Here is a 23,195-nt window from a genome sequence, read left to right on the forward strand (position 1 = left end):
GAGGAACAGTTGTAAAACAAAATACTAAAATTGACAGGCTATTTCAGTAAACCACCACCAACTGCACCAGATATTAGTGAGTTGAAAAATAAAAGTCAACAAGCTTCACAAATCCATGTGTAGGAATGACAGCAGCCATAACAGACAGTCCAGACACAGTCAGCCAGTTTCGGATGAGAGTGAAATAGCTGCATGTAATGAAGGTAAAAATGCAGCTAACTTTTGTAATAGGAAAATCCTATTTTAATAAATGTTTTGATTTAGAATGTAGTATGTATTGATGTATTTTATAATTATGGATTTTATATGCTCTGCCAGCCACACATTTTGATTTCAAGGCAGGAATAGACCAGAATACTCTTTAGGGCTGATTATAGTCACCTTTTGTTTTAGGATAAGATTTTATTACAGTATTTGCTATAAAGTCTTGCTTCTTGTACACATTTCAAATTAAGTTACGTTTCTTGTACACATTGCAAACCAAGTTGTTTAAGGTTCTTTTGTAATCCCTTTAGTAACCATATAATCCTTTCCAAAATGTTATTATGTTATCATGAAAGTCTCTGTAAAATTGCTTGGTGTGAATGAGGAATGTGTGCATAGTTAAAAATAAGTGAAAAGCCCATCACAAATGTCCAGATGGTCAAGAAAAAGTGAGAGACTTGGAAACACCAGGAGACGATCAGAAAACATCGTGTCCAATGCTAAACATGTTAGCAGCATTGACGACCTCAGAGGTGAGGCAGGCACCCCCGAAGGCGAGACAACAAATAAGAAATAACGATGGGAAGCCCGACAATAACCATCAAATGATAAGAGCAGAAAACACCAAGATTAACACCACTTAAGGACTAATGATTACAGGATGACATTACAGAATGCATGGACTCAAATGGGAATTTACAACTATAAAGATGGGGTGTTTTGCCACGAAACTCTGGGTTCAGTCCTGCAAAACCTCGGAGCATCGGATTGCAACCGGCAGAACCCAGCTTCTCACTCATTCCCAATCTAACTGGCCATTAGATTGACTCGAGCTACGACAGTTATTGATAAATGTTGCTAAAAGCGCTTGATCTATGATATAACTGATAACTGAGTCTATGTATAAACTGATTGAGCATTCAGGTGTGCACATCCCCGGCTGTAGAAGCCCAGGTAAAGAGAGGAGGAAATTAGATTTCTCGCTCCCCTGGTTGTAGCATTCAGGTGTGCACATCCCCGGCTGTAGAAGCCCAGGTAAAGAGAGGAGGAAATTAGATTTCTCGCTCCCCTGGTTGTAGAATTGCTGGCACAAAGTAAAGAAGGAGGGGAATTGGATTTTTCGCTCCCTGTGATGGGGTCTGGGACTCACCACCGCAGCGCCTCCTGTTGGTACCACCTGGAATTAGCTCCATCCTCTGTGGGGCGCCTTCTGTCAGTGGTGTCCCAGCCGTCCTTTGCTCTGCTGCTCTGGGGACCAGCGTTGCTCCCCGCTCGGCAGCATCCTCTTCAGGACATTGCCCTCCAGACACTACTCCGGTCTCAACCCCTTCCGGGGGTTTGGTATTATCAGCAGTCTTTGCTCTACACCCGCCCTAGTGGCCGACTGCAGCATCAAAGCCTAGCCCCTTTGTCACAGGGGCCAGCTACAGCCTGTATCCAGCCACACTCCTCCTCAGCCAGGTGTAGTACAAGGGAGAAGGGGGAGACCCAGGCCCACCTGCTACTCTGGGTCCCAACCCAGGGACCCTCTAGCAGCAGCCTCTCCGCCCTCCTTCTCTCCCCTCATCTGTCTGTCCTCCCTGGGTCACTTCCCCTCTGACTCCTTTGCACCCTCTAGGCCCTTCTGGTCAGGCCCCACAGTCTGACAGGTATCGGGCTGGAGCTCTCCTCTGCTCCCCCAAGCCTGCCCAGCACTGCGCTGCGCTGCGCTGTCCAAGGTGATGGTCTCCTTAGCTCAGGAGACAGACCTTCCCTTCTGACAGTCTGGGAGAGACTCCCTACTTTTCTTCTGGACAGCCTTTATATAGGGCCTAGCCTGGCTCTGATTGGCAGCCCTCTGCTCAGCACTGATTGGCTTCCCCACAGGCCCTTACTGATTGGCTGCTGTTCAGTGCAGTCGTTCTGGCCTGTTGTAGCCCAATCTGGCCTGGGGGTGGGGCACCACCCCACCACCCCACCACACTCCCCTTCACTTGGCAAGGAAAAAGAATTGTCTTAAAGGTATACACACCATCAGTCGTAGCAAGGTCGAATAAGGAGAGGGGTTTAGTATTCCACTCTCTGACCCAGTCTCTGGGGAATAATTTATAGGTGGTATACCCTCGGTCGTAGTAGGGTCGAGCCCAAAAGAATGAAGCCTAGCACCTCCCATAGGCGCCGACTCCATGGGTGCTCTGGGGCTGAAGCATCCACGGGAAAAATTGGTGGGTGCTTTGCACCCTCTGGCAGCTCCCCACCCTGCCCCCCCGCCCCAGCTCACCTCTGCCTCCTCCCCTGAGCACACATAACAAGCTGTGGGAGGGAGGGGGAGGAGCGGGAATGCGGTGCACTCAGGGGAGGAGGCGGGGAAGAGGCGGGGCCAGGACGGGGATTTGGGGAAGGAGTCCAATAGGGGTGGGGGGGGGGAGTTGAGGGGACTTTGGGGAAGGGGGCTGGGGGCAGGGGGGCACAAGCACCCACTGGTGCCAGGAGAGGTTGATGCCTATGGTGCCTCCATTCTACCCTCACATAGGGTCCAAGGGGTACAAGACAAATAAGAGTGAGGATTATTATTAAGTCCCAACAGGAGATTGGGCATATTAGAAAATGTTTAAACCATTTTACAGAGGTTCCATGAACCAAACTGCTAAAGTCTAAACCCAGCAATAGCAAAAGTTTGAGCCTTCCCACCTATTTGGCAGAATGACCACACCAGAGCAACAAGAGAAAAAGGGACTGAAGGAAAAGGAACCAGGAGGGGTGGGGGCTAATTGAGGAGTCCACCCTCCTTGCTAAATGGTTAGTGGGACAAAGCCTGTGCCCATGGGAAGGAAATGCAGGAATGTCTGTAAATAATCCAGGCAAAGAGACTATCTGATTGAAATCATTTGATTGTGGACAATTTAGTCAAATTTGCTAAAAAGAACATGAGGAGGTTCTACTGGGACTTAACTGCCTCAAATGTATAAAGGGAATGTAATCTATGTACAGCTATGTAAAAACAGAGCCGTGTCAAAGGGATGTTAAGAAAAATGGGTATGTAGCTATCTGTGCATGTAAATATGTGAGGTTCTAAGGACCTAAACCAACACACCTGGTTTGTAAAACTCCTGTTTTGTAGGTTTAAGATAAATTGGTTTTGTTTTGAATAATGCCACTAAAAATCCATTTGACTCTTTAATTCAAAGTTGCAAAACTGACAGACCTGTTTGCTAGACACAGATAATTAGTGTTGTTTGGCTTTGGGATTTGGCATTTAACCCTTAAGGGGTAACTCAATGCTTTACAACATTTAAAATGTTTTTAAATAAAGACCAAAGTCGTGGCTGCAGCAGGGGAGTCAAAATCAGGAGAACAGGAAGAGATTCTGGATTCTTTTTGTTTGTTTTTTGTAACAAAATAGCAGATGAGAGCTGTAGTAAAAAAATAAGATATAAAAGACAGTACACCTCTAGAACAGCAGCAGGGGTGAGGTGCACAAAGAAGCAATGTTAGGAACACGGAACCTAAGGTGGCTCTGAGAAATCAGACTGTCACTTTGATAAAGGTACTTGAAAAGTCTGAGCACAAAAGAAACAGTTACACCTTATGTAAAAATGGATATGGCTAATATAATGTTATAAAAGTTACACGATGGAAGGAATGTGCATTTTCCCCAGGACATGTGCAGTGTATCTTGAGAAAGGAGTAAAAGAAACGCACGCAAATCATGCTACTTAATTAATTCAGCATCTGAAAACAATATAAACATCAGAAAAGGTGTTTATCGAAAACCCATTTCACACGTACTCTTCAAAATGGAGAATCTGTATCTTGGGAGTGGCTTCTTTAGTCTCCATCGACAGGGTCTGTTTTTTGTTTTGTGTGTCGATTGTTTGGAGATTCGGCCTCTCTTACAACAGCATTTAGTGGTTGTGGCATTTATGACTGGTGTCAAGGTTCCTCCCCCACTCTGAACTCTAGGGTACAGATGTGGGGACCTGCACGAAAACTCCTAAGCTTACTTTTACCAGCTTAGGTTAAAACTTCCCCAAGGTACAAATTAATTTTATCCTTTGTCCTTGGAATATCCACTGCCACCACCAAACTCTAACTGGGTTTACTGGGAAATGTAGTTTGCACACGTCTTTTCCCCCAAAATCCTCCCAACCCTTGCACCCCACTTCCTGGGAAAGGTTTGGTAAAAGTCCTCACCAATTTGCATAGGTGACCACAGACGCAAACCCTTGGATCTGAGAACAATGAAAAAGCATTCAGTTTTCTTACAAGAAGACTTTTAATAGAAATAGAAGTAAAGGAATCACCCCTGTAAAATCAGGATGGTAGATACCTTACAGGGTAATTAGATTCAAAACATAGAGAATCCCTCAAGGCAAAACCTTAAGTTACAAAAAAGACACACAGACAGAAATAGTCATTCTATTCAGCACAATTCTTTTCTCAGCCATTTAAAGAAATCATAATCTAACACATACCTAGCTAGATTACTTACTAAAGTTCTAAGACTCCATTCCTGGTCTATCCCCGGCAAAAGCAGCATACCAACAAACACACAGACCCTTTGTTTCTCTCCCTCCTCCCAGCTTTTGAAAGTATCTTGTCTCCTCATTGGTCATTTTGGTCAGGTGCCAGCGAGGTTACCTTTAGCTTCTTAACCCTTTACAGGTGAGAGGATTTTTCCTCTGGCCAGGAGGGATTTTAAAGGGGTTTACCCTTCCCTTTATATTTATGACAACTGGAAACACACTGCAGTTTGTGTTGTTGAACACAACATTTGTCACATAAACGCAATGCTTACCTGGATTTCTTAGACACAAGCCAAAGGGCAAATTGACTCAGAACTGAAAAAACAGTTTGAAACTGACCTTGCTTATTGGAAAGAGGTCCTCAGATGGGTTGTTGCAGTTGTTAAGTTTCTGGCGGAGCATGAGCTTTCTGTCAGAGGAGACAATGAAACTGTTGGATCCCCCAATAACGGGAATTACTTGGAGCACCTTGGAATTATTGAGTCACTTTGATCCTTTTCTAAATGAACATATTAAAAAATATGGGAACGCTGGTAAAGGAAGGCTTTCATGCCTTTCTTCCACGATTTGTGAGGAATTTATAACTTTAATGGGACAAAGGGAGCTTTCAGAAATAAACAGTCAGTTGCAGATTGCAAAGTACTTTTCAATTATTGTAGATTCCACTCCTGACATATCCCACGTAGATCAATTTACGTTCATTGTGTCGCAAGAGGGGCAGATTTAAGAGCGTTTTCTTAAATTTTTCGCAACAAGAAGTCATACTGGAGAATTGCTTTGTAATTCAGTTTTGACAGTTTTGCAGGAGATGGACATTGACATAGCAAATTGCAGAGGTCAGTGTTATAACAATGCTAGTAACATGTCAGGGGCATACAACGGTCTGCAATCACGAATTCAGGAGATTAACCCTTTAGTAGAGTGAGAACCCTGTGCAGCTCACACTCTCAATTTAGTTGGGGTTACAAGTGTAAACTGCTGCTTGGAGACAAACATGTTTTTTCCTTTGTTCAGTCATTTTTTAATTTCTGCTCAAAATCAACCACTCGCTGGCAAATTGTTACCGCAGGATTAGAGCCAAATGACAAGAAGCTAACTGAGACACTGGAAGGTCTTTCAGATAGAAGGTGGTCTGCACATGTCCAGACTACAAAAGCACTATGGCTGAATTATGAAAATATTCAGGAATCTCTCCGAAAACTAGCTGACAAGGCACATCAGACACCAAATATGCGCAACGATGCTCCATCACTGGTTGTGAAAACGGACAAGCTGGAAATTGCTTTTCTTTGCAACCTCTGGAACACAGTTCTGCAGAGATTTCAAGCAACAAGCACTGCAGGCTGTTGACCTTGACTTTGTGACTGGGATCCCAGTGGGGGCCAGCTGTGGTCACTCAATTAGGGTGAACTGCAAAGAATGGGGCAGTCAAACCCCCAAAAGCTGGTGGATATTCCAATACTTAGATTTACCAAACTAGCATAAAACAGCTTCTTTATTACCTTACTGGTTACTCAGAAGTCCAAACAACACAGTTCCCTTAAAGTGATCCAGCCTCAGGCCTCCATCCAGGTACCCACATCAATTATGATGATTTCTGAAAATCTTATCTCATCATATAAAAGAACAGGTTCTACCAATCCCGAAGGATCGGACACATTACCTCTGAGGTTAATGAATGTTTCAGATCTTACCCAAATACATGCTACAACCAGTTCTTATTAACTACACTAAAATTTATTAAAAAACAAAAGAGAGAAAGAGTATGGTTAAAAGATCAATATACATATAGACATGAGTTCAGTCCATTGAGGTTCAGATTCATAGCAGAGATGGTGAGCTTTGTAGTTGAAAAGAGTTCCTTTAGAATTCAGTTCATGGGTCATAGTCCAATGTCCAAATCTCATATTCAGCATAACTGGGACCTCAGTCTTGCGACTCAAACTTCCCCTGATGAAACCTAAGCAGATCTGAGATGACAGAATCAGGACCCAAGGATCTTTTATACAATTTCATGTCTTTGACAAGTTGGGATTTCCTCGGGGAACAAAAGGTAATCAGGATGACTTTGAAGGAGGTCCATCACCGGTACTTTAGCTATATGCACTAATGTAAGGCCATTTGCTTGTTCCTCCACCATTCACAGTACATTTCAAAGAGAGATGAATACCGAGATATCCTGTGTTTACAATTCATTTAAATGCTAGGCTGTTCTTTTGACCTCTGAATGATCAGAATACAGCATGGACAGGGACTGTTGATTACATTGCTGACCCTACTCATACATATGTAACTACACAAAAACACAAACATCATCTCCCCACATGTCTTTTGAGGGTTATTTATTTTGCAGGATGCTTAACCCTTGTTGCAGAATTGCATCGCAGGTATGAAGCATACAAAGACGTATGCGGCTACTTCGGATTTATGAACAATCTTCATCTACTTTCTGCATCAGAACTACATGATTCAGCTGTTAAACTACAAAACAAACATAGGACCGACTTCCAAGAGGATTTTGCAGATGACCCGGTTCCATTTCGGGTGTTCACAAAAAACGAGGAAAACAAAATGGCAAAGACACCACTTCAGGTTTGAAGACAATGGAGTCTGTGTTTCCAAATGTTGACATTGCCTTACGGATTTTTTTGATGCTGCCAGGGACGAACGCTGGAGGGGAATGATCGTTTTCAAAATTGGCGCTAATAAAAAACAAGCTGAGGTCAAGTATGGATCAGATGAGACTGAATAATCTGACTCCGATGTCAATAGAGTATGATTTGCTTCATCAACTGGATTTCAGAGACATCACTGAGGATTTCTCAGCCCTGAAGACCAGAAAGAAACTAATATAACAGCTGTTTTAGGTAAGAAATAGGCTATTTTGAATGAACTTAACTAATATTCTACATGTTTTAAGACTGAAATGTAACCACAGAACCGCTTTATGGTCATTAAAAGGCAAGTTTAGTATAGCGTTAATAGCCTCAATGCCAATTGTGATAATTTTCTATTAAATTAAGAAAAAGACTTGTACACAGGGGGTCCCCACAAAATCTAATAGCCCCAGGCCCACAGGAGAGTTAATCTGGCCCTGCACACAATCCAACAGGATATTAGTGGTCAACAGATCAAGATTTTTAAAAGGATACCCCACTAGGCATGCATTGTACAAAGCATATCATCACTATATGAAAGTGGTGAATATGAGGGAACCAGGATGCTACTCTGAGAGACAGAGTGTCACAGGGAGCTTTCATTGAGATCAAATGGAAAGTTCTAGAAACGGCTGATATAATTTTCAAAAGCTTTGGCTCGTTAAGAAATATTAAAATATTTTCTCAGACTATTAAAAAAGCCTGGAGTACCCAACAAAAGCAAGAAAGCTGCCGGACATGTGATGGAACTGTTTCCTGTGATCTTAGCTGAAAGGCGGGCAGTGTTTAATTGAGACTTAAGGGACACATTATTACTGAAAACAAACAAAGTATCCTATTTAATCAGCGGTTTAGACAAATCAGAACCGGGCCTCCCTCATGCGCTGCCCATTTGACTTCTCTCATCTCAGTCCAAATGTCCACTGCATAGCTCCATTTCCTCTTCCCGGGCCATGGTTTGAACAGAAAACTGCTTCTCTTGCTTGCTAAAAGATACAGGCCCAGCAGCTGAAATTCATTATACATGCAGCAGATCTGCCAAGCAGACACTGACCCGACATTGCACTGCTATGCAATTTCAAGGGTTCTGGGCTGTATTTTAGAAATGGCCCTAAAATACGGCTTTATTGCGGCTGATTCTGATTTTATCTTGTACCTGTTTCTTTTGCTTGGGCTGTCTGGTGTTTTTCTTTTCAGTGCTTAAAAACTGCTAAGGCTAATTAAAGAAAATGTATTCAAATATTTGCAAAATACAGCATATGCCGGTGCACATCGGCAGGTGGACACTTCGATCAGTCAGCTTTTCCATATGTTTTGGTAAGTGTAATAAACCAATCTACACACACAAATGTGGGTGTCCAACTGTGATTTCTGCATCACTGACATTTTTCCAAACCATGATGGACTGACTCCAACCTCTGTGGTGCACCACAGCTGGCCTCCGTAACCAGTCTGGACTCCCGCGGGTAGGGGAAGAGTGGCACAAAGTGACCAGCAATTCTGCAGGGGAATCTGAATTCAGCTAATGCAGTTTACGAGTGGGCAGGGCCAGATGGGAAAAGCTGAGGTCAAGCTGCCTGTGAGCTGATTTCATAGAATCATAGAATATCAGGGTTGGAAGGGACCTCAGGAGGTCATCTAGTCCAACCCCCTCCTCAAAGCAGGACCAATCCCCAATTTTTGCCCCAGTTCCCAAATGGCCCCCTCAAGGATTGAACTCACAACCCTGGGTTTAGCAGGCCAATGCTCAAACCACTGAGCTATCCCTCCCCCCAAATGATGTGATTTCATTCACATCATTTGTTGGAAAGACCTCAGCTAGGCAGGTTCCTGGAAATGCCCAGCTGGGATGTCAGACTTCCCTTCCCAATAGCCGTACTGCCACCTGTCCTCCCTCACAATATAACTGACCCAACAGAAAGAAAAGGAGGACTTGTGGCACCTTAGAGACTAACAAAATTATTTGAGCATAAGCTTTCGTGAGCTACAGCTCACTTCATCGGATGCACGCCTGTAGCTCAAATAAATTTGTTAGTCTCCAAGGTGCCACAAGTCCTCCTTTTCTTTTTGTGGATACAGACTAACACGGCTGCTACTCTGAGACCCAACAGAGGTATTTGAGTCTCCTGTGCGCCAGGAAATGAATGGGACTCTAACTCAAGAGTTGTAAGTTTGAAAACTTTCCTTCAACCTAGGGCTAAATCATCCTTGCTCCAATTACAGCATCCTGAAAAAGCCAAAGGCATTCAGACAACTCCAGTTCTTTGTATGCTTCAATAAGAATCAGCGCATCCAAGACCAGGATCGAAAAAGGATTAGTAAATTCTAAGGCCAGAAGGGACCCTTGTGATCACATGACCCCCCTGGATAACCCTGGCTGGAAACCTGCCCCACAGTAATTCCTAGAGCAGAGCCTTTAGAAACCCAGGCCACCTCAATTTAAACATTGTCACTGATGGAGACTCTGCCACAACCCTCGGTAAATTGTTCCCATGTTAATTTACACCTTATTTCTAGTGTGAATTTGTCCAGCTTCAACTCCCAGCCATTGAATTGTGTTAGACCAGTGGTTCTCAACCTGTGGCCCAATCAGCACACAGCTGAGGCCCATGTGACATCCTCGGGGCCATGCAGATTGTGTATTGTGTGGATGCGGCCCACGTAACACATAGGGAGCTGCACAGAAAACCACAGTGTTAGATCCGTCTGTGCCAGATTGAAGAGCCCATTATTAAATATTTGTTCCCCAGGGTGACAGGGTGCTCCACTCACCACTTAGCTGGGGCCTCCTCCTGGCCATTCAGGGGGGGAACGGCTCACCAGGTCGACACCGCATCCCGCGGCTGCACACACCATCTCTCTGCCTCTCTGGGTCTGCAGCCCCCTTCTCTCACTCCACACGCTGCTGCTGCCTCTTCGTGACTCAGCCCCCCGGCCAGGTCCCTACATGCATGTCATAAATATAAAGGGACGGGTAACAACCTTTATGTATGCAGTAATATAAAATCCCTCTTGGCCAGAGGTACAGAATCCCCTTACCTGTAAGGGGTTAATGAATTCAATTTACCTAGTTGGCACCTGACCAGAAGGACCAATGGGGAAAGAAGATACTTTCGGGGGGGGGGGGGGGGAGGTTTTGTTTTTGTGCTCAGTGTGTGTTCTCTCCGAGACAAAGAGAGAGACCAAGCAAGTAATCTAGCTCCTACTGAATGATACATCTAAATTACAGGAATAGTAAGTAATAGCAAGGAAATCCGTTAGAGTATCTTTTGTTTTAGCTTGTGAATTTTCCCTATGCTTAGAGGGAGGTTTATACCTGTTTTTTCTAACTTTAAAGTTTTGCCTAGAGGGGAATCCTCTGTGTTTTGAATCTGATTACCCTGTAAAATTACCTTCCATCCTGATTTTACAGAGGTGCTTCTTTTACTTTTTTTTCCTTTATAATAAAGTTCTGGTTTTTTAAAGAATCTGATTGGTTTTAGTGTCCTAAAAACCCAGGGATTTGGTCTGTGCTCACCGCTACCAATTGGTGAGGATATTATTCTCAAGCCTCCCCAGGAAAGGGGGTGAAGGGGCTTGGGGGGAATATTTTGGGGAACAGGAACGCCTAGTGGTTCTTTTCCTTGCATCTTTGTCTAACTCACTTGGTGGTGGCAGCGATACCGTCCAAGGACAAGAAGGAATTTGTGCCTTGGGGAAGTTCTAACCTAAGCTGGTAGAAATAAGCTTAGGGGGTCTTTCATGCAGGTCCCCACATCTGTACCCCAGAGTTCAGAGTGGGGAGGGAACTCTAACAACGCGTCTTCCTTCAGCAGTGCCCACCAGTCGTCCGTCCCCCCCCGTGGCTGGTAGGGGAACCTGGGCGCACCCTCGATTCCGGGTCCCAGCTCAGGGACCCCCTCAAGGTCTGGTCCCTTCGAGAATGTTCTGCCTTCCCCCGAGCCCTTTCCTTGCCAGCTGGCACCTCCCCTCGCTGGGGTTCGCCAGCCTCCTAAGGGAGTAACTGTGGGCTACCTGTCTCTGCAGCCTCCAAACCCCTACTCCCTTCTCTCAGGGAGCGTCCGCAGCCTTCCCCAGCAGCCAATTTCCTGGGTGGGAGGCCAGGAGCCTGAGAGCAGCCTGCAACCCTTGTCTCTGCCCCCTCCCGGGGCACAGTGGAGGATCCAGGACTCTCCACAGTGGCCCAGGCTCCCTGAGCGGTTCTTACCGTGGCCTGGCTCCGGCTTCTGGCCCAGCCAGGAGCGGGGCCTCAGGGAAGAGGAGGACCAGGCGGGTGGGGCCTTATGGTGAGGAGGGGCTAAGGTCCACCTCAGGAGCCGCCCCCACCACCACCACCAGGAACAGGCTGGTGCTGCCTCTGAGCCTCAGGCAGGGGTGGAGCAGCACCACAGGGAATCCAAGACAAATGCCGTCCCGGAGTCTTCAGCCCGGGGCCGGGATTCGAACTCTGTCCCACCCAATTTGGAATGGGTGGTCAACGTAGGCCCAACAGGTGGAGTGGGACCAGGCGCTGTCCGGCTCCGTCCCAGCTGGGTGCCTGGCCTCCCTTACCCCTGCTCTGCTCCTTACCCCTCCCCTGCTCCTTACCCCTCCCGGCTGGCTCGCTGCTTCCCACCAGTCCCCGGCGCTGAGAGGGGGCCTGGCAGACAAAGCAGGACCCAGCTGCTGGCCGCGCTCAAAGCCACGTGAGGTGGTTACCACATTCGTGCGTGACCTGAAGGGAATGTTCTGCTGGGGCCCGCCTGCCCTGCCGCCTGGCATTGCAGAGGGCGGCCTGGCCAGATCTGAGTGTGATCTCCATGCGGAGCATTGCTCCATCCGGGATGGCAGGTGCCAGAGCAGTGCTCCGTACTGCTCTGGCAACACTACAGCCCCTTGGTCTGCGGGACAGGCCATGGTTGTGTGTGTGTGTCTGGGACACACTCTTAATAGTGTCTCGTGTTGTTCTCTCTTCCCCAGGTTGCTCTTCTGGCATTCCTGGAGCTCTGGTGTTGACTGCCCCACTGTAGCTTGCAGCTTGCTGATCCAGCAGGCCTCGTGGCGAAGCAGAAAGTAACACCCCAGGCTCTGTTCAGCGGTGAAGGCTCGGCCAGATTTATGGGCCAACAAGACACGGTATCAGCACCCTGGCTCGACGGCTGCAGGTTACGCTCACGTGTGTGCCCGCAGAAAGATACCCGCTCCATCAACATAACGGCATCCCCCAGGTCGATACAAAGAGGCCCCTCCTTGCATTCTCCTTTTATACAGGCATGCCTTACATTCCATATGGTTACCACCGGTAGGGGTCTGTGGCCGTCCCTCCCTGTCAGTTTGGGAAGGAGGTCACGCCCCCTTGCTACCACGTATCGATACAGGCAATCCTTAATGGGGAATTAGCAGTCTCAGCGTCTGATCCTCTGGGCAGGGCAGGGCAATAAGCAGTCTAAAGGGCTCTGGCCCCATGGCAGGGCACAGCAACACGCATTTTATAGGGGTCCAGCCTTCTGGGCAGGGCAGAGCAGTGAGCAGTCTTTCGTCTGACTTCCTGGCTCAGGCAGACAGTGGATAAATGCTGGCCTCTTGGTCTAGGGTGGGTAAGCAGCCACCCCAGAGGTGGGGCAGCCGCAGGGGGTAGAGGGACCTGGGCCTCCTTACTCCACCGGGTCCCAGCCCAGGGCCCTAACAGTGGTGGATTGTCCCGCCACTGGGTCAGAGGGGATCCCACCCAAACATGCTGATCTGAATTCTGGCAACACAACCAGACTATTGTCTGGTGTCCATGGGCTACTTCCTACTACCCCTTCACAGTGTACCTCTGTCTCATGGGTTCCTCTGTCTCTCCGGGGTACATGGCCAGCGGCTCCTCTGAGTCCTCGGCACTGCAGAGCTCACTCTTGGGCGTAGGGCTTAGCAGCAGGCAAGAGGCATCTGTCTCCTTCTCTGACCCTTGCACAACAGACCTGCAGGATCTGCCTTTTAAACTTTCTGTCCCGAGGGCTCCGAATCTTGGCTAACTGCTCAGGTCAAAAAGGAGTAACAGCTGCTAACCCAGTGACCTGTCGGCCTTGTCGGAGCACTAGGCATAGCTAACAGCGTGAACCGAAGTAAGGTCAGAATAGTAACACTAACCAAGTAAGCACATTCCTGGCCCAAAAGGATGATACAGGAACACCCAGAGTTCTCCAGTAACTAGGTAAAGAGGTTCCTAAGAGGCTGGTACAGGAAAACACGAACCGTGTAAACATTAAGAGGGGATAAGGATATAATGGATGAGGATATTTTGTTCGCGCTACAAGATACAACGGTGGTATAGCAAGAGGGCATGGTCTCTCTCTCAGACTGATGGAGCAGAGCTGCTCTTTACCCCCTGGTGGGCGGAGCCAAAAAGTCCACACTCAGCCCATCGGAAGCGGAGGGGCAGGTTGTCTCCATTAGGAGGAGAAAGTGATAATGGAGACAGTCCTGTCTCTGTAAATAAACAGGGTTGCAAAAAATGTACAAAGTCTGGCTCCCCTGAATCCAGGAGGAATCAAACAGCAGGAGAGAGTTTCTTTGCTTGCAGTTCCCAGCCTCCTTTTGGCCAGCAATCTGCCCAACAAGATGTCTCTCTGAGCTTCTTCTCAGGGTCACACTACCAGTGCATCTGTCGCTGGTGCTTCCTTCTTTGTCTCCTTTTGTGGTATTTCTTCTGTTTCTTGCTAACGCTAACACACACACACACACACCCCTCTGCTAAAACAATACCCAGTGAAGTACAAATTCCTGAGCAGCTTCATATGAGCCTTTCTTTCGGGTACTGACATGAGCCGAGGTTTTGGGTGGAGGTTGATTTTATTTCAGCCACCTGCCTTCAGGGAGGAGGTTTAATGGCTTCATGCAACTATCTTAACTGTAGGGCAGTGGGGTGACATCTCCAGTTTCAATGGGATTCACGCCAACTCGGAAAACCCCCATCTGAGCTTAGCCCATCATCCCCATACCACCTACAATGGTAACTGTCTGAAGAACAGAGACAGAAAGAAACACATTGTTTAACTGGCTGCAGATGATACAATCAGCTACCTACATAATGTCTCTCACAAGGTTTTTTATATCACACAACAAAAACGCTTCCTGCGTGATTTCCTGTCGGCCACATCTGATGATGCAATAAACCCTCTCCTGAGAACGTAGACTTATGCCATAATGAACCTATTTCTTTTCTAGTCCATGTCCTTGGGCCAGTGCCACCTCCAAATCATAAGCACTAGTGTCTGTTCCCAGTATGGAAGGGACTTGACACATGCACAGGGCATGACAGAAGCAGTCACCAGAGCCATTTTTAACTCTGAAGATGCCACGTCACGCTCTGCTGACCACTGAAATGGTGACCCTGGCTCACCCGACCTATGCGCTGGTTTTGCACAATCCACAAATAAACCTTCTATTCTGGGAGCAGAGTCCCACAAAACTCGGCACATCTTTGAGAGTCTGGGGAATTGGCCAGCTCTGTCCAGCCTCAGCTTGCTTTCATCCGTGGAAGTTCCCTCCTCTCCATTTGTGAGCCTGTGACAATCAGGGTCCAGATGCCCCAGCAGGAGAATCATAGAATCATAGAAGATCAGGGATGGAAGGGACCTCAGGAGGTCATCTAGTCCAACCCCCTGCTCAAAGCAGGACCAATCCCCTGCTTTGAACAGGGGGTCTGAACCCCCCAAAATAAGCAATTGAATCAACTGATAATATACAATATTCCTGTACAGTAGAAGTGTATTGAGTGAGGTACCATATAAAGACCGGTGACACACTGGCTAGGCATGTCATTGCGCGCTGTATGGGCGGGTTGTGTAGGAAGAGTTATGTATGTGTGCTGGAAATACATTCTTAAAATGTGTTTGGGAGGCCGGGTGTGACCCTAGCCTGCCTGAGACATACTAAAGTAGATTCCCCATCTGCCCACCTCACAGGCAAAGGGCAATGACAGGATAGTGATGGGCCAGGTGAACAAAGCCATTGTAACGAGACCTGTCTCTTCTCTTGCTCAGTATCACCGACATCTCTGTTTTCTGTTACAAAATTAATTCTTCTCCTAATACTAAACCATCTCTGGGCTGTTATATTGAAGTTCAAGTGGGGGTCCCCAGCTAACCCGGCAGGCTGGTGTGTGCATTGTGTCTTCGGAGGCAACCAACGTAACAATTTCTGTGAGCGTCACAGCGAGAGGGACTGGACGCTGCAGAGAGAGGTCTCCTGGGAACTCAGGCGCCGGGGTTCACTGAATGTTGCCAGGCCATGGTTAGACTGTTGGCTGTTGAGTATGTGAAAGGATCTGTGATGTGCGCAGGAATCATTGGCACGGACTCAGACGTAAGTTATTAGGCCAGACTGGCTAACAATGCTTGGAGATCCCAAACCGAACCACCTAATTGGCCTCAAGTGGGGACAGTGACTGGGGCAAGGACACCCAACCAAAAACTGGGGAAACTGGCTCTGAGAACTGGACTTCTGGAGTCTGAGCAAGGACTCTGGATCACTTGGTGATCACCTGTTCTGTTCATTCCCTCTGAAGCACCTGGCACTGGCTGCTGTCGGAAGACAGGACGCTGGGCGAGATGGAGCTTGGGTGTGACCCAGTCTGGCCGTTCTCGTGTTTCTCGATACAGTGGCTCAGCTAATAATTGGATGTCACGACTAAAAACTGGGCAGTTGATGCCAGGAAAGGGTGTTTTGCAAATTCAGTCTATGGAAATTCCTCTCTCCTCGCATGTTCCTCCACACCCCACTCTTGGTCAAAAAAGTCAGGATGGCTGGGATGGGGCTTAAAAAAAGGGACTGTCCCGGCCAGAATGGACAGATAGTCACCCTAATTATAACAGCCAGATGGTGCGGTAGCTCTGCAGCAAGGGAAAATGGGGAGTAGTTCAGACCTGCTTTGAGATCCGGGGTCATGGGGGGAGCATCTTAGCTACTAAAGCGCCTGTGGAAACAAAGCCAGAATCATCCCTGTTCATTTGCTGAATCTTTCGGACAAGCAGCAAAGAGTTAAAAAAGGATCCATGGTTCCAAATGGACTCCAGTGGAAATGCTGACTTGGAGGAAGCTTACAAAGGGGACGAGGAGGAAACTGAGTTTGCAGAACTTCTCTTGGACCTGGTCCAGCCCAGTGCAAACACTTATATGAGAAGCAGCAGGATGGACTCAAAGGCTTCCTAGTTAGGAATCAGGAGCTGGGCTCTCCATTCAACACAGATATGGGCCATATCACATGGGTCCAGCACAAAGTGATACTGGGCGGGGGGGAAACCAGCCCATTAACCTGCCGCCTCACCTGTTACCAGTAGCAAAGAGGGATTACAGGCAATTGAGGAAATGGATCAGCAAGGCCTATATGTGCCTTCAAACTGCCCTTGGGCTTCCCCCGTCCTGCTGGTTAAGAAAAGGACGACAGCACCAGAGGCTGTGTGCACTATATAGGAAATTAAATGATGTCATTGTACAGGGCTCGTCTCCATGACCACAACTTGACGACATCCTGGATGCTGTAGCCAGTTGCCTTTGGTTTCCCACACTGGATCTTAAAAGTGGGAGTGAATCCAAAAGACATTGGGAAAACTGTCTGTGGCAGTTTGAAGTGATGCCTTTCGGCTTGTGCAAGGCACTGGCCACATTTGAGAGGCTAATTAGGGTGACTTTATGTCCCGTTTTAGCCGGCACCATCCCAGCCATCCCAACCTTTTAGACAAAAATGGGCAAAAGCAAACGGACAAAGGCCCAGTCTACCAAAAAATAGTCAGGTGCACCCCCCAGGAGGGTGCAAAGCAACGTTGTGGGCAGCAGCGACGCAAGGTGCCGGGCAGCGGGGTTCAGGGGGTCAGCCCCAGCTCCTGGCAATGTGGAGGTGAGGGGTCAGCCCGAACCCCAGCCGCAGGAGGCATGGAACTTGGGCACTCAACCCCAGTCCCAGCTCTGGGTGCCGTGGAGCTTGGGGTGGGGGTGGGGAATCAGCTCCAGCCCCAGCTGCAGATGGCACAGGGCTCGGGCCCTCAGCTTCAGCTGTGGGCAGAATGGGGCACGGAGCTCGGGGGAGCCATGAGCCCCAGCCCCGGGCGGTGCGGAGCTCAGTGGGCAGCATGGGGCATGGAGCTTGGAGGTGGGGGGGCCGCCCCATGTTTACTTTGGGAACTATGGTCACAGTAAGGCTAATGGCAGAAGGTATGACTTGGCCTTCCCCTCTCAGCCAGTCGGTTATGCCTAGACGATATCCTGGTGCGTGCTACAACATCGGACTGAGAGCTTTGCTGGTGCTTAGACTGTGAGTCAGCATCCTGCCACGCTTCTCTGGCTGCCTCACCAGCAAACCTCTCGAGAATCTGCCAGTCTAACCCTGGCCTGGCAACATTCAGTGAACCCCGGCGCCTGAGTTCCCAGGAGACCTCTCTCTGCAGCGTCCAGTCCCTCTCGCTGTGACACTCACAGAAATTGTTACGTTGGTTGCCTCCGAAGACACAATGCACACACCAGCCTGCCGGGTTAGCTGGGGCCCCCACTTGAACTTCAATATAACAGCCCAGAGATGGTTTAGTATTAGAAGAAGAATTAATTTTGTAACAGAAAACAGAGATGTCGGTGATACTGAGCAAGAGAAGAGACAGGTCTCGTTACAATGGCTTTGTTCACCTGGCCCATCACTATCCTGTCATTGCCCTTTGCCTGTGAGGTGGGCAGATGGGGAATCTACTTTAGTATGTCTCAGGCAGGCTAGGGTCACACCCGGCCTCCCAAACACATTTTAAGAACGTATTTCCAGCACACATACATAACTCTTCCTACACAACCCGCCCATACAGCGCGCAATGACATGCCTAGCCAGTGTGTCACCGGTCTTTATATGGTACCTCACTCAATACACTTCTACTGTACAGGAATATTGTATATTATCAGTTGATTCAATTGCTTATTTTGGGGGGTTCAGACCCCCTGTTCAAAGCAGGGGATTGGTCCTGCTTTGAGCAGGGGGTTGGACTAGATGACCTCCTGAGGTCCCTTCCAACCCTGATCTTCTATGATTCTATGATTCTCCTGCTGGGGCATCTGGACCCTGACTGTCACAGGCTTACAATTGGAGAGGAGGGAATTTCCACGGATGAAAGCAAGCTGAGGCTGGACAGAGCTGGCCAATTCCCCAGACTCTCACAGATGTGCCGAGTTTTGTGGGACTCTGCTCCCAGAATAGAAGGTTTATTTGTGGATTGTGCAAAACCAGCGCATAGGTCGGGTGAGCCGGGGTCACCATTTCAGTGGTCAGCAGAGCGTGACGTGGCATCTTCAGAGTTAAAAATGGCTCTGGTGACTGCTTCTGTCATGCCCTGTGCATGTGTCAAGTCCCTTCCATACTGGGAACAGACACTAGTGCTTATGATTTGGAGGTGGCACTGGCCCAAGGACATGGACTAGAAAAGAAACAGGTTCATTATAGCAAAAGTCTACGTTCTCAGGAGAGGGTTTATTGCATCATCAGATGTGGCCGACAGGAAATCACGCAGGAAGCGTTTTTGTTGTGTGATATAAAAAAACCTTGTGAGAGACATTATGTAGGTAGCTGATTGTATCATCTGCAGCCCGTTAAACAATTTGTTTCTTTCTGTCTCTGTTCTTCAGACAGTTACCATTGTAGGTGGTATGGGGATGATGGGCTAAGCTCAGATGGGGGTTTTCCGAGTTGGCGTGAATCCCATTGAAACTGGAGATGTCACCCCACTGCCCAACAGTTAAGATAGTTGCATGAAGCCATTAAACCTCCTCCCTGAAGCCAGGTGGCTGAAATAAAATCAACCTCCACCCAAAACCTCGGCTCATAGAATCATAGAATATCAGGGTTGGAAGGGATCCCAGAAGGTCATCTAGTCCAACCCCCTGCTCGAAGCAGGACCAATTCCCAGTTAAATCATCCCAGCCAGGGCTTTGTCAAGCCTGACCTTAAAAACCTCTAAGGAAGGAGATTCTACCACCTCCCTAGGTAACGCATTCCAGTGTTTCACCACCTCATAGTGAAAAAGTTTTTCCTAATATCCAACCTAAACCTCCCCCACTGCAACTTGAGACCATTACTCCTCGTTCTGTCATCTGCTACCATTGAGAACAGTCTAGAGCCATCCTCTTTGGAACCCCCTTTCAGGTAGTTGAAAGCAGCTATCAAATCCCCCCTCATTCTTCTCTTCTGCAGACTAAACAATCCCAGCTCCCTCAGCCTCTCCTCATAACTCATGTGTTCTAGACCCCTGATCATTTTTGTTGCCCTTCGCTGGACTCTCTCCAATTTATCCACATCCTTCTTGTAGTGTGGGGCCCAAAACTGGACACAGTACTCCAGATGAGGCCTCACCAATGTCGAATAGAGGGGAACGATCATGTCCCTCGATCTGCTCACTATGCCCCTACTTATACATCCCAAAATGCCATTGGCCTTCTTGGCAACAAGGGCACACTGCTGACTCATATCCAGCTTCTCGTCCACTGTCACCCCTAGGTCCTTTTCCGCAGAACTGCTGCCTAGCCATTCGGCCCCTAGTCTGTAGCGGTGCATTGGATTCTTCCGTCCTAAGTGCAGGACCCTGCACTTATCCTTATTGAACCTCATCGGATTTCTTTTGGCCCAATCCTCCAATTTGTCTAGGTCCTTCTGTATCCTATCCCTCCCCTCCAGCGTATCTACCACTCCTCCCAGTTTAGTATCATCCACAAATTTGCTGAGAGTGCAATCCACACCATCCTCCAGATCATTTATGAAGATATTGAACAAAACCGGCCCCAGGACCGATCCCTGGGGCACTCCACTTGACACCGGCTGCCAACTAGACATGGAGCCATTGATCACTACCCGTTGAGCCGAACAATCTAGCCAGCTTTCTACCCACCTTATAGTGCCTTCATCTAGCCCATACTTCCTTAACTTGCTGACAAGAATACTGTGGGAGACCGTGTCAAAAGATTTGCTAAAGTCAAGAAACAATACATCCACTGCTTTCCCTTCATCCACAGAACCAGTAATCTCATCATAAAAGGCGATTAGATTAGTCAGGCATGACCTTCCCTTGGTGAATCCATGCTGGCTGTTCCTGATCACTTTCCTCTCATGCAAGTGCTTCAGGATTGATTCTTTGAGGACCTGCTCCATGATTTTTCCAGGGACTGAGGTGAGGCTGACTGGCCTGTAGTTCCCAGGATCCTCCTCCTTCCCTTTTTTAAAGATTGGCACTACATTAGCCTTTTTCCAGTCATCCGGGACTTCCCCCGTTCGCCACGAGTTTTCAAAGATAATGGCCAATGGCTCTGCAATCACAGCCGCCAATTCCTTCAGCACTCTCGGATGCAACTCGTCCGGCCCCATGGACTTGTGCACGTCCAGCTTTTCTAAATAGTCCCTAACCACCTCTATCTCCACAGAGGGCTGGCCATCTCTTCCCCATTTTGTGATGCCCAGCGCAGCAGTCTGGGAGCTGACCTTGTTAGTGAAGACAGAGGCAAAAAAAGCATTGAGTACATTAGCTTTTTCCATATCCTCTGTCACTAGGTTGCCTCCCTCATTCAGTAAGGGGCCCACACTTTCCTTGGCTTTCTTCTTGTTGCCAACATACCTGAAGAAACCCTTCTTGTTACTCTTGACATCTCTTGCTAGCTGCAGCTCCAGGTGCGATTTGGCCCTCCTGATATCATTCCTACATGCCCGAGCAATATTTTTATACTCTTCCCTGGTCATATGTCCAACCTTCCACTTCTTGTAAGCTTCTTTTTTATGTTTAAGATCCGCTAGGATTTCACCCATTAAGCCAAGCTGGTCGCTTGCCATATTTACTATTCTTTCGACTCATCGGGATGGTTTGTCCCTGTAACCTCAACAGGGATTCTTTGAAATACAGCCAGCTCTCCTGGACTCCTTTCCCCTTCATGTCACCATCCAAAAGAAAGGCTCATATGAAGCTGCTCAGGAACTTATACTTCACTGGGTATTGTCTCAGTACTTAGATCTGCTGCAGGACAGTGTTTCTTTGTAAGAGACAGCTCAGCCTGCACTAGTCGCAAAGTTCCCCCACTGAGAGCTGAAATGACTGAGACCGGGTGGAACCGCGAGAGGCCGACACAGAGGCAGGTGGTAGCAGAAGGTGACAGTGCAGGGCCATTGGGGACGCAGCGGTAGGGTGAACGGTGGCACGACAAACAACAGCGGCCAGAGCACTGGACTATGTTTTAGTGACTTTGCTCTAGAATGCTAGATTTGTGACTGGAAACCTTATATAAATATACATTTCCTAGTAGGCCAAGATTTTTAAAATGCATTATTTGCCAAGGTCATTATCTGACATCATCGCTATCTCAAGAGGTCATTATCTTGGAGAGTTTCTGTACAAAACTTCTTGATTATTATAATTACTTTTTATGTAAGAACTGCCATATTGAGTCAGACCAATGGTCCATCTATCCCAGTATCCTGTCTTCTGACAGTGACCTTTCCAGGTGCTTCAAAGGGAATGAACAGAACAGGGAATCATCAAGTGATCCATCCCCTGTCATCAACTCCCAGCTTCTGGCAAACAGAGGCTAGGGACACTCAGAGCATGGTGTTGCATCCCTGCCCATCCTGGCTAATAGCAATTGATGGACCTAACCTCCATGAACGTATCTAGTTCTTTTTTGAACCCTGTTCTAATTTTAGCCTTCACAACATCCCTGGCAAAAAGTTCCATGGGTGACTGTGCGTTGTGTGAAGAAATACTTCCTTTTGTTTGTTTAAAACTTGCTGCCTATTAATTTCATTGGGTGACCCCTGGTTCTTGTGTTAAGCGAAGGGGTAAATAACACTTCCTTATTGATTTTCTACACACTGCAGAGGCCATCTACTCCAGCTAGCGCTAGTACAAGCTGCAGAATCTTCAAAAGACATTAAAAAGCCATAAATTTAATAGCTTTTTTATACTCTTTTTATTCAGCAAGAGTCCAAAAGGACTGAACGTCTTGGAAACAAATAGAAGATACACTGGGATTGAAGTTCAAATTAGTCCAACCTGGGAAAACCTGCTGGCTTTCTTATGAGCAATTCTTGGCTGTTGTTTTAAAATTACTGCAGCTGTTATTACTGGCTTTGGGAAGCATCCACCAAGATAGGACAGATCTAAGTAGTGAGGCTGGTGGACTACTTTTGTTACTAAGTTCAGAGAAGACTATCGCCATTCTCTCTTGTAAGTCTACAGTTGCAACCACTTGGGTCATTAAACCAGGTCATGCAGGCATCTGCTACAACAGTAGTCAATCTTTGTCCAGCAATAGAAGCTACCCTTGGATCTATCAGAGAGCTATCCATTGAAAATGTACTGGAAGAAGAAAAGACTTCAGTCCAGAAGTTGACTAATGAAAGTACTTATATTGACTCCTTAAGTGAAGAGGACAAGAAGTGTTTATTAAACCAGCTGAAAAAGTACACAGACTTGATTCTTACAAATCTACAATAGCAATTTCTGGATTCTACTCAACCTCCACGTAGCTTTTACAGATGCCTGTCTTATAAAACACCGACAGTTGAGTGGAGTGGGGCATTACCAGCAATAGGGCTGCCATGTGATCAGGACAGAGTAGAGAATTCTGAACATAAGAGTGGAATAGCATACGATGAATGAATGAAGATTTAACTTCAACTTCTTTATCATCACTAGTGGTTCGACTCAATCTTTGTGCTATGTTTTCTGGGATGAAAGAAGTAGGAATTCATCTCTTGCTACTCCCAGTCACAACACCTACAGTTGAGCATTCGTTTACTTCATTGAATAGAATTCTGTGTTCTGAAACAAGTCACCTTCTGCTGGATCATGAGCATATC

At 47.3% G+C, this 23,195-nt stretch overlaps 1 long non-coding RNA gene across 2 annotated transcripts in view; it reads right to left on the reverse strand.

The window, feature by feature from the left end:
- Positions 1-4,380: 4,380 nt before the first annotated feature.
- Positions 4,381-23,195, reverse strand: part of LOC142069864 (uncharacterized) — a 29,163-nt gene continuing 10,348 nt past the window's right edge. The window contains exons 4-5 of one of the 2 annotated variants that reach the window (XR_012665831.1): positions 10,139-10,309; positions 4,381-7,537 (exon numbers count right to left, since the gene is read on the reverse strand). This is a non-coding gene — a long non-coding RNA (uncharacterized LOC142069864). The remainder of the gene's footprint in view (positions 7,538-10,138; positions 10,310-23,195) is intronic. The other variant, XR_012665830.1, reaches the window with a different exon arrangement.

The sequence above is a fragment of the Caretta caretta genome, chromosome 23 (genome assembly GCF_965140235.1).
Source record: "Caretta caretta isolate rCarCar2 chromosome 23, rCarCar1.hap1, whole genome shotgun sequence".
Lineage (NCBI taxonomy): Eukaryota > Metazoa > Chordata > Testudines > Cheloniidae > Caretta > Caretta caretta.